Source organism: Crinia signifera, chromosome 6 (assembly GCF_055691185.1).
Source record: "Crinia signifera chromosome 6, ASM5569118v1, whole genome shotgun sequence".
Lineage (NCBI taxonomy): Eukaryota > Metazoa > Chordata > Amphibia > Anura > Myobatrachidae > Crinia > Crinia signifera.
The window spans coordinates 112362442-112374495 of NC_139222.1; the positions used below are offsets into that span (position 1 = coordinate 112362442).

General features: G+C 41.4%; 1 long non-coding RNA gene across 1 annotated transcript in view; it reads right to left on the minus strand.

The window, feature by feature from the left end:
• The window catches only part of LOC146007036 (uncharacterized), a 58884-nt gene that overhangs the window by 16486 nt on the left and 30344 nt on the right, over positions 1-12054 (minus strand). Inside the window, exon 2 of the long non-coding RNA XR_014444207.1 lies at positions 6022-6177. This is a non-coding gene — a long non-coding RNA (uncharacterized LOC146007036). The remainder of the gene's footprint in view (positions 1-6021; positions 6178-12054) is intronic.

Sequence of the window (12054 nt, forward strand, 5' to 3'; positions counted from 1 at the left end):
CTATTTCTAGCCATATTATTGTAGCATTAATAACAGACATCACTCTGCACCTAAAGTGAACGTGACACTTACCCAATGGAGGTGATAAATTTGTGGATTGAGTGTCAAAGTAATTATTTCTTTAAAAGTATGGAAACAGCTGAATTAAGTAGAATCCATATTTAACAATGCTACATAACAAAAGATACCTGGGATTTATCCTCCGTTTAACAGCGTACACAGTAGCAGGACCGTAACTAGAGTAGAACTTGTCAATTATCTGTTTAAATTACTTTCACTTGTAGCAACTCTCTTATTTTATGCCTGCCATCTCCTGACTGCTCCTGTCTTCTCCCCCACCCCATCCCTCAATAATACCTTTTTAACATTCATATCAACTTAACTTGAGAGCTTTTTGTTATTCAGTCACACTGTCCTTTAATATATTTCAAGATGCTGGTATAGTATATTGAAAATGTCATGAGGCTCACCTTGTACTTCATGATAATCAGCAATGTAGCTGAGCAGATCTATGTAGTGTGTGGCTGCATCGATTGGATCTGTGGCTGTACACTACATAGATGTGCTCAATTGCAATGCTAATTATTTTTTTTATAAAATATAAGTTGCATTATATGGTTAGAAATCTCTTATTTACTGTATGCTGTATCTTATAGATCAATGAGTATGTAGGATGTTTAACGGGAATGCCACAGGTTAAAGGTTTGAATACTGGGAATAGCAGTATTTTTAAATGTGTTATTTTATGGTAAAGATGATTTGTGTCCAAATCTGTTTTCTTTCAGTGTTCATACAGTATATGTGTACACATAATATATAAAAACATATAGAAAGAGACATAATAGCTTGGTCTTTCAGATGCCAATTGTCACACAAAAAGGTCTATATATGGTTCCGTGCAGTAGTCATCACCACAGTTTTCTGTGGGAACACCATTATACATAGGTCTACAATCTAACACCTTCTGGAGATGTCATTTGTATGTTTCCTTTATGGAGGTAGCCAGGCTGGAGGGAAACCTTCTGATTTCTCCTTCATAAGCCATAACTCTTCATGAAGCAGACCTAACATTCTGCATTTGAAATACTCATCAATATTTTTTAAAATGCAAAGTAAAGCTGACCATACACTAGTGCAATTTAGTCAGTTGTGACCCAATTCTCACAGATTGGGCCAAGAAATTGGGTGAAAAGTGGCCAAATTGCATCTTTTAGACATCTGATGTGATGCGTGGTCCCATAGGCATCAGATTGGTGATAGAGGTCAGATGTGCTGCACATCCGACCCCCAACTCAGACAGCCTCCCCGCACAGGGAATGGGTGCACATACAATATATCGTATGTGATCCTTCCAACCGGGAAACTCCCAGACGGTTCAAGGGGCATTGCATGCAACTTCTCCCCTCTGAGAAGTTGCATAGTGTATGGTGGGCTTTACAAATATAAAAGTAAGAATAGAAGGTAAGACCTGTATTGTATATGCAGGATTTTTCTTTGCAAGTGGTCAGCATGGAAGAATAAGGTACACATTCCCAAAGATTCAACAAAGGGAAGTTGTTACAAACAAAACTTTAAAAAATATTATATTGCATCACAATTTCTTCAGGTTCCAAGATTCAACAAAGGGAAGTTGTTACAAACAAAACTTTAAAAAATATTATATTGCATCACAATTTCTTCAGGTTCCAAGGTTTGAATATTAAAAAAGATGGTACTTGTTTCCTAGAACGGCGCCCACGATTTCCATCGTATGGGCTCCTAAAAATCTCATTGCATTGCATCCCCCTGGAATATTGTGGCATGCAATGCATGCGATACGATGCAATTTGATTTTTAATTGTACAAACACCCATGCCATGAGATGTGATGGGTGCTTACAATGAGATGTAAACCCCAGTATCCACGCCATCCCAAAGTTTGGTGAGCTGCAATGGTACGCGTCCTCTGGCCTTTGCATACCCCCACTATACACGTCGGCGTGGACTTGATATTAGATAGTGTGGCGAGCTCAGCTCGCCACCGAGCCTGAAGCGTGGTGAGCGGACGCGTAATACGAGCCCGAAGCGCGGCGAGTGCAGCAACACGGATTACTTTACATGTATTCCGCATCTGCTCGCCACGCTTCAGGCTCATATTCCGCGACCACTCGCCACGCTTCGGGCTCGCTGCGCTTGCCATACTATCTAAAATCAGCTCCACGCCGTCGTGGATAGTGGGGGCATGAAAAGGTCGGAGGACGCGTACCGCATTTCCTCGCGGGGCTCTATGCACTCGCCACGCTTCAGGATGGCGTGGATACTGGGGGTTACATCTCATTGTAAGCACCCATTACATGGCATGGGTGCTTGTACAATTAAAAATTGCATTGCATCGCATCCCATTTGCTGGCATGTGATGCTATGCGATATTTAATTGTACAAGCATCACATCACACACATCGCTCACCACTAAATAAGGTACACGATGCCATGCGATGGGCGCCGGTCTACAAAACAAGAACCAAAAAGATACATGGATCTACCTACTTATTATTACTATTAAAAGACAGACACCTAAAAACAAATACATTAAGCAACATAATTACAATGTACAACAGTGATCCATTGCAGGCGTACAAAGCATACATACAATGAGTACAATAAAACTACAGACATGGAGTGATAGTGACAAGAATGGGGGAAAGGGTAGGGCCACTCGCTGTGGCTGGAATCAGCAGGCAGTGGTTATACGCAGGGGAAGGCACATCAGCTCTTAATGATCCTATACCAACTTGTAAAAGATAGAACTGCACAATAACAGGAATATATTTTATTAGTAATATGACATTTATTAATATTTGCCTCTAGTAAATCGCACAGTATCCTAAGATCACATAAAACATATGAATGAATAATAAAATTAAAAAAATCACAACCGGTTGTGACCACATATAACACTTAAAATAACATGATAAAACAAGGGGCATACAAAAAATTAATTAGGCACGCTATTAAATCTGGGTGGGGTGTGCTGAAACTGAAATCTAAATTGCATTGTAAAAATTAAGCAGTCAGTATTTTCCCTACTCAGAAACAAAATAACTCAAATAAATCTAACTCTCTCTATACATGTTACATCTGCCCCACCTGCAGTGCACATGGTTTTGCCAATTTTCCAAACAAATTTGTACTGAGCTCAGATCTGAATAAGCCCCATTGGGGCAGATGTATTAAGCCTTAACAAGAGATAAATCCAAGGGAGATAAGGAGAGATAAACGTCCAGCCAATCAGCTCCTTACTGACTTTTTTCAAACACAGGCTGTAGCATGGCAGTTAGCAGGTGATTGACTGGACGTTTATCTCTCCTTATCACCCTTGGATTTATCTCTTGTTAAAGCTTAATACATCTGCCCCATAATCCATTAAAAGTTCCAGAACTCATGGACATTGCTTATCTATTTAAAAACAATACCACTGGGAAGTTGCTCATATCACACGTGATTAGATGAGGCAAAATACTGTATGGGCTTGCACAATGACTGCACTTTCCTTGAAAGACAAAGGGGGGTATTCAATGTCAGGGGCACGGCTGTCGAGCTAGCGCGACAGCCGTGCCCCTGTCCCGTTCTCGGTGAGCTCGCCTGGAGCTCGGCAGTCGGGATTCAATGTCCCGGCCGCCGAGCGGCGAGAAGGGGGCGTGGCCGCGAGTTGCGGCCGGGAAGTGACGAGCTGCAGCCGGCAGCTCGTCACTTCCCGGCTGTTCTCGGCAGAACGAGCCCGACAGCTAGAGATGTCGGGCTCGTTCTGACAGGAAACCCTGTTCAATGCTGTCGGGGAAGACAGCATTGAATAGAGCCCGTCGAGTATCTCCCCCACGGGAGATGCTCGACGGCGATTGAATCTCCCCCCATGTGATTGCTAAAAACACAGTCATGTGACCAAAGTCTGGGTAATTGCCATTGTGGAAGAAGCCACCTAGAGGGTTCCTTCTATGTGGCTGATGTTAAGAAAGATGGATCTTCCCTTATCTGTATTCAGTATATCCAGTACAACTAAACCAATCACTTATGAAACTGTTCTCCCTTTATAAGACTGAAAAATAGTTGTGGATGTGCCCAATGCCAAAATATTCATAACATACTCTGGTGTAAGTGTGGCTTTTGGCACAACATTTTGGACAAATACTCCACAATATACAGTACCTTTATATTACAGTTGGAGATCATAAATGGTACTTGGCAAGTAACAATCTGAGGTAATTACTGTAGCTCTGTAAATTGGTCAGTGGGACACTGTCTAGGTTCTTAATAAATAGGTGTGTAGGGGCCTAGTTAAATTATCTACTGCAGTGCTATTAAAACAGTCCTAGTTAGCTTGTTATTCATTCATTCCACATAAATTTATGTTGCCCAAATTAGGGTGGTCAGCATTATGCACATGAAAGGCAACAGTAGTGCACTACTCTCTTAATTTAAATGTTAGTACGGTAATACAATTATTTTAATATATTTGCTTTGCCAGTATGTGCATTTAAGCAGCTTGGTGTAATTAAACACAGTCATAAAACAATATTTCATATTGTTTTATGGCTGTACTAAGGGTGATTAGACTGAAAGGGAAGACCGAAGGGGCAACATAGATGCTGCCATGGTGACATCTGTACACATTTCAGAGAAAGACTTAACGGGGTATATTTACTAAGATGTGTATTCTACTTCACATGTGATGTTGCTATGGGCAACCAATTAGAATCTACTTATTTATTTAGCACCCTCTAGAAGATAGTAGACAGGATCTGATTGGTTGCCTATAGTAACATCATATGTGAAGTAGAATACACATCTTAGTAAATTTCCCCCAACATGTGCCCAGTGCCCTAAGGATCAGCACGGTGTCATGCAAAAGTGTCCAATGAGTCCTGAAGAGAGACCCGTGCCTAGCTTTCTGTTCCAGACTCCCTCTTCACTGCAGAACTCAGCCAAAAGGAATTTAAAGAGGACAAAAGACAGAGAAAAAGATTTATAAAAAAAAATAAAGAAGGAAAGAGAAATGGAAATAATTTTTTAATTGCATTGAGATCTCAGTGGGTAATATTAAAGGTACTGCAAACGAGAATAGCTGCACCCAGCCAAGGTGAGTCTGGTGCCTGTCAATTTACACAAATAATTTTATTGCCAGTATCCTACTCTGTGTTGATATTTCACTACAGAAATCAAATGAGATTAGGTCTTCCAATGTCTTTTCTGTATCCTTTTTATTAAACCTGTTACTTTATTTCCCTTTAGACTTAGCTGCTGTGCAATGTTATGTATCCTTCAGGATATACTGCATTGCTGTATTCAAAGACAATTCTCCAGTCTCAGTTAAAGCATCAGCATGTGATATTAAGACAAGTGTTCCTGGTCAGGGTTATTCACATTGTTTGTGGATTCTGGTCTTATTCTGTAGTTGCTTCCTTTTATTAAAGGAATTTGAAGCACCCTGATTACTTTCATAGAAATAAGCTCTTTTATTTTAATTTTGATCAGAATGTTGAGTACAAATGCAATTCATTTAAAACAGATATTTTATGCTGGATGTTTTGTCGGGCCGATTCAGACCCGCTTGTCACAGGCCAAATTTGTCCCCTTCCCCGATATTTGGGGGTTAGTCACCATAAAAGAGAAGGTTGCATCTCAAAACATTGGTGCACAGAGTACTTTTTTGCACAGAAAGGAATTTTAGTGCCGCTGCGTTCTATTGGATATGTAACCATTTTTACTGAAGGCACCTAAGGCAGCGGCAGTCACCAAAGGGAGTGAAAGTCGCTACACCAAGTTTTATATATATATATAGTAGAACAATTAACTGGCATTCTCAGCTTGCTTGCACAGCTTACACCCGGTGCATATCCTCCCAGCATTACCAGGAAATACAGAGTCTAGACCGACTGCACACTAGGGTTCTTCACCAATAACTGCTCGTATCACAGCAGCATCAAAGCAACGTTTCAATGTTTTAATACATTTTTATCAAGCTCACAGACAACAATAAAAGACATACCTTATATAGCACACCTCACCCTCCTTGTGAACAGCGATTCCGGGACAGGGACAGCGCACCCGGCCGGGGAGCATACAGATGACATCATCCTGTGACTCCGGTTACCCAGGAGACCAAGACGCCATCGGGACCATAACGCCATGTAAACATAGACACCTAAAACCAATAAACCCAGCAAGAGTTGTAAATCAATGAACTGATACGATACTAATACATACATAGAACTATAAATAGCACTAAGCTGCATGAACACATGACGAAAATATACATACAGTACATGGATGATTTTCATTGACAAAAAACAATCAAAAACAAATTAACCCTAATTGGTCATTCAAGCCCGATGGAGTTAATGTATTGAGCCGCATAATCCATTGGCTCTCTCTTTTTAATAGCATAGTGCCCCTATTCCCACCTCTTTTAGGTGGTGGAATGTAGTCAATCATCCTATATCGGATGGATGTTAGTGAGTGTCTACATTCAACAAAATGCCTGGCGACAGGCTGATCACTGCCGCCAACCTCCAGGGCCAATTTAATAGCAGACCTGTGGGCTGTCATACGCTCTCGGAACGTCCGCTCCGTTTTGCCTACGTATGACAACCCACAGGGGCAAACAATCTGGTACACAAGGCCCTAAAGGCTTTTTTTTTGCACCGCACTTTATTTATTTGTATATATATATATATATGCGGTGCACTTTATTTATTTATATATATATATATATATATATATATATATATATATATATACATATACAAATAAATAAAGTGCGGTTCCAAAAAAAAGCCTTTAGGGCCATCGTAAACATCACTTCATAAAACAAATGAATAATTTCATTGAGAGTTAAGACTTCCAGAGTCGAGTAGAATTCCAACGCGTTTCGTCATATAGAATGACTTCCTCAGAGGCGATGGAAGTTTACAATTCATACAAGGCTAAAGATGACTTATCATACCATCAAGGTTAGCTAAAAATGGTCTCCTTTAGTTTAAGAGGAATCTTAACATTAGATTTAAAAAATGACGTGAAAAATCACCAGGTTGTTCTAACAAGCCTCAGATGTCATGGTTACAAATACTTCTTAATGTCAGAGATATCCAGGTCAGAAATAGGATAACAATTCAATATTCGTTTGCCAATCACTGGGCAGAATTAGTAAACCACAGACGGTAGCACAACCAGCACCTTAATGACGGAGTGATCAAGTCACAGTAACAGCGGTGACTTAGTAATCATGGGCCATAAATGGTCTACAGAAACAGGATGTATACAGCAGGGGTCCACCAGCTAGAATGTCCACCAGCTAGAATATATATATATATATATATATATATACTTGGTGGGGGTGGAGCGGCACTCTCAGCAGGAAGAAAAACAGGTACACATTGTTAGATAGAGCGACGTTTCAACGTCCTTTATTTGGACATTTTCTTCAGGCTGTTAATCATTTGAAAGAAACATGGCTTTATACCCCACTGTGCAAATTAGCAACACCTGCCACCACACAGGGTGGCGCAATGCGCATGACATCATAAAAAAGTGCTACCATCACCATGGCTACATACAATAACAAACCCCCATTGAAAGACTAAAAATCAGTAAATGGGACATTGAACATGGATTATAGAAAAAGCATAAATATCATTAGCAGGCAATATAAGTAAGTCACAGGCAGTGTTATACAAGCCGCAAACAAATGTAAGCATAGTGACATATAGTTAATACGCTATTTATACACTCATAAAATATGCTCACAAAGGAGTAAATAATATTAGAATGACATGTAGAGGAGACAATAAAGGCTCCCCAGTACAATGATAAGGTAGCAACAGGTGGAATACCAGAATAATTAGCTTTACTAAAAATGAAGGACAAAGCATAGATGGAATAATGATGTGTAATTCCATAAAAACAGACAACAACCAGATATCACGGGGCACAAGAAATTACTTTCTGGTAAGGCAGCTAATGCCCGCTAGCTCATTTAAGCCACGGGGAGCAAGTGTGTCTAAGCGGTGTATCCACCTTGATTCGCATTTGAGTAGCTGTAAACCCCGATTGCCACCCCTCAAATTCAGAGGGATGTGGTCAATCATTCGATACCTTAAAGAAGGTAAGGTATGTTGTCTTAGTACAAAATGCTTGGGTACAGGCAAATCACATTTTCCACCCGCCAGTGCAGCTCTAATAGTCGAACGGTGTGTGGTTATGCGTTCTTTAAAACTGCGCTCAGTTTTACCAATATACGAAAGGCCACAAGGGCAAATTAATTGGTACACAACAAATCTAGTTTGGCATGTTAAAGTATGTCTGATGGTATACTTAGTACCCTGAAGAGGATGATAAAAGGTATTGCCCGGTATCATACATGTACAAACTGTACAAGTGCACCGAATACATCCTCTAGGGGGGGGGGTTTAGGAGCACTAAAGCCTGTAATGTCAGTTTTGACAAGTATGTCCCGCATATTAGGGCCCCTTTGGTAACATGCCATGAGTCTGGTGTTAGGAATATTAATTTGTTTGTCAGTTTTGACTATAGGCCACAATTTTTTAGAGATTTTATTAATAACCGGGCTAGCTTTAGTGTAAGTGGTAACCCAGGGGATCATGGGAGTAGGGGGTATATTAGGTTTAGTAACCAAAAGATCTTCTCTGGGAATGCCTGCTACCCGATCCCTAGCGGAAAGAAGATGTTGAAGACTGTAACCACGTAGGAGGAATTTGTGAATCAATGTGTCAATCTGAACAACAGACTCAGCAGGGTCTGACACAATGCGCTTAATCCGCACCATTTGGGAAAATGGTAAACCCTTTATCAAACTAGTGGGGTGACAGCTGGTTCCATGCAACAAATTATTCCTGTCAGTCTCTTTCTGAAATAAAGAGGTGGAAACTGCCCCATTAGTGATTTTCACTGTGACATCAAGAAAATTAATGGCACCCTGATTGTAAGTCATGGTTAACTTAACCGGACTGGGGCCAGTGTTGTGGATGTCAATGTGAGCAACCAAATCAAGAATATCACCAGACCAGATTAGAAACAAGTCATCGATAAATCTTCGATATAGGAGGATTCTGGCTGCTATCGATGGTATTTGAAAAAATAATAATTGCTCAACATAAAACATGTAAATGTTGGCATATGCCGGTGCGGCATTAGAACCCATCGAGCAGCCATTAAGCTGCAGCCAGAATTTTCCATCATGCAGAAAGTAATTACGGCACAAAACAAATCGTAACAATGCAATCATAAAGTTGATATCAGGTCCCGTATAGTCAGGTAATTGGGACAAAAATAATCTGAAAGCCTCAACACCATCACCATGGGGGATGATGGTGTAGAGGCTTTTGACATCCAGTGTGACAAGCCAAATCTCACCAATCAAGGTGGGTAGATTTTTAAGTGCTACCAAAAGCGCGGTGGTGTCCAACAAATAATATGGCTGGCACACAATGAATGGCTGTAAAATGGCATCGATAAAAACAGAAATGCATTGTGATAAGGACCGCCGGGCCGCTATAATGGGTCGCCCGGGGGGCGCAGTCAGTGACATGAATCTTAGGAATACTATAAATTACCGGTACCACTGGGTGATCAGGAATCAATGCCGACATCAGTTCACGGTCGATAATCTGCCCATCAACAGCTTGTTGAAGTAATTTGCATAGTTCTTTGCGATAGTCAGCTGTCGGATCATATGGCAGTTTCCTGTAAGTAGATGTATCAGCCAGCTGTTGGTCCAGTTCATCTTTATAGTATTTGTAATCCATAATTACAAGGGCGCCGCCCTTGTCTGCAGGTCGAAAGATAAGTTCTGTATTATTGGACAGATTCTTTAGGGTTTTTCTTTCAGATGATGACATGTTAGAATGATATGGAGGAGACCGGGTCAAGGACTCATCGACCTGGGAATCCAAGAGTCGCATGTATGTTTTAATCGACGGATTGGTCGACTGGGGATCAAATGTCGACTTGGGTTGCAATTTGGCCAGCTGTGGGGGGATTGGCACAATGGGTGTCTCACCAGTGTTGACACAAGGGGATGATGCAAAATGTTCCTTCAATTTTAGTAGTCGACACAGGGAGTACTTCTCTACCTGCCAGTCGAGTGAGTCCATATTAAGCGATGGAACATATGATAAACCTTTAGAAAGGATAGAATTTTCTTCATCGGACAGGGAGTAGGAGGACAGGTTGACGACTAGATTTTGGTCGGCATCGGAGGTTTTTTGCCACTTGGCTCGTCTCTGCCACTGGCGCCCCCTCCTGGTAAATCGCCTGCGCCGTCGTTGTGATGTCGTTGGCGTGTTGTCACGGCTAAAGGGCCGGTAGGCTGTCTGCGTCCACGTCCACGTCCTCTCCTCGGGGCTGTATCAATATCGCTGTTGGAGGAGTGATTATCTGATGACTGGTCAGAAGTAACATAGCCACGGTATCGATTTTGTCGGAAAAAGGGACAAGCCAAGTGGCAAAAAACCTCCGATGCCGACCAAAATCTAGTCGTCAACCTGTCCTCCTACTCCCTGTCCGATGAAGAAAATTCTATCCTTTCTAAAGGTTTATCATATGTTCCATCGCTTAATATGGACTCACTCGACTGGCAGGTAGAGAAGTACTCCCTGTGTCGACTACTAAAATTGAAGGAACATTTTGCATCATCCCCTTGTGTCAACACTGGTGATACACCCATTGTGCCAATCCCCCCACAGCTGGCCAAATTGCAACCCAACTCCTCCATATCATTCTAACATGTCATCATCTGAAAGAAAAACCCTAAAGAATCTGTCCAATAATACAGAACTTATCTTTCGACCTGCAGACAAGGGCGGCGCCCTTGTAATTATGGATTACAAATACTATAAAGATGAACTGGACCAACAGCTGGCTGATACATCTACTTACAGGAAACTGCCATATGATCCGACAGCTGACTATCGCAAAGAACTATGCAAATTACTTCAACAAGCTGTTGATGGGCAGATTATCGACCGTGAACTGATGTCGGCATTGATTCCTGATCACCCAGTGGTACCGGTAATTTATAGTATTCCTAAGATTCATAAGTCACTGACTGCGCCCCCCGGGCGACCCATTATAGCGGCCCGGCGGTCCTTATCACAATGCATTTCTGTTTTTATCGATGCCATTTTACAGCCATTCATTGTGTGCCAGCCATATTATTTGTTGGACACCACCGCGCTTTTGGTAGCACTTAAAAATCTACCCACCTTGATTGGTGAGATTTGGCTTGTCACACTGGATGTCAAAAGCCTCTACACCATCATCCCCCATGGTGATGGTGTTGAGGCTTTCAGATTATTTTTGTCCCAATTACCTGACTATACGGGACCTGATATCAACTTTATGATTGCATTGTTACGATTTGTTTTGTGCCGTAATTACTTTCTGCATGATGGAAAATTCTGGCTGCAGCTTAATGGCTGCTCGATGGGTTCTAATGCCGCACCGGCATATGCCAACATTTACATGTTTTATGTTGAGCAATTATTATTTTTTCAAATACCATCGATAGCAGCCAGAATCCTCCTATATCGAAGATTTATCGATGACTTGTTTCTAATCTGGTCTGGTGATATTCTTGATTTGGTTGCTCACATTGACATCCACAACACTGGCCCCAGTCCGGTTAAGTTAACCATGACTTACAATCAGGGTGCCATTAATTTCCTTGATGTCACAGTGAAAATCACTAATGGGGCAGTTTCCACCTCTTTATTTCAGAAAGAGACTGACAGGAATAATTTGTTGCATGGAACCAGCTGTCACCCCACTAGTTTGCTAAAGGGTTTACCATTTTTCCAAATGGTGCGGATTAAGCGCATTGTGTCAGACCCTGCTGAGTATGTTGTTCAGATTGACACATTGATTCACAAATTCCTCCTACGTGGTTACAGTCTTCAACATCTTCTTTCCGCTAGGGATCGGGTAGCAGGCATTCCCAGAGAAGATCTTTTGGTTACTAAACCTAATATACCCCCTACTCCCATGATCCCCTGGGTTACCACTT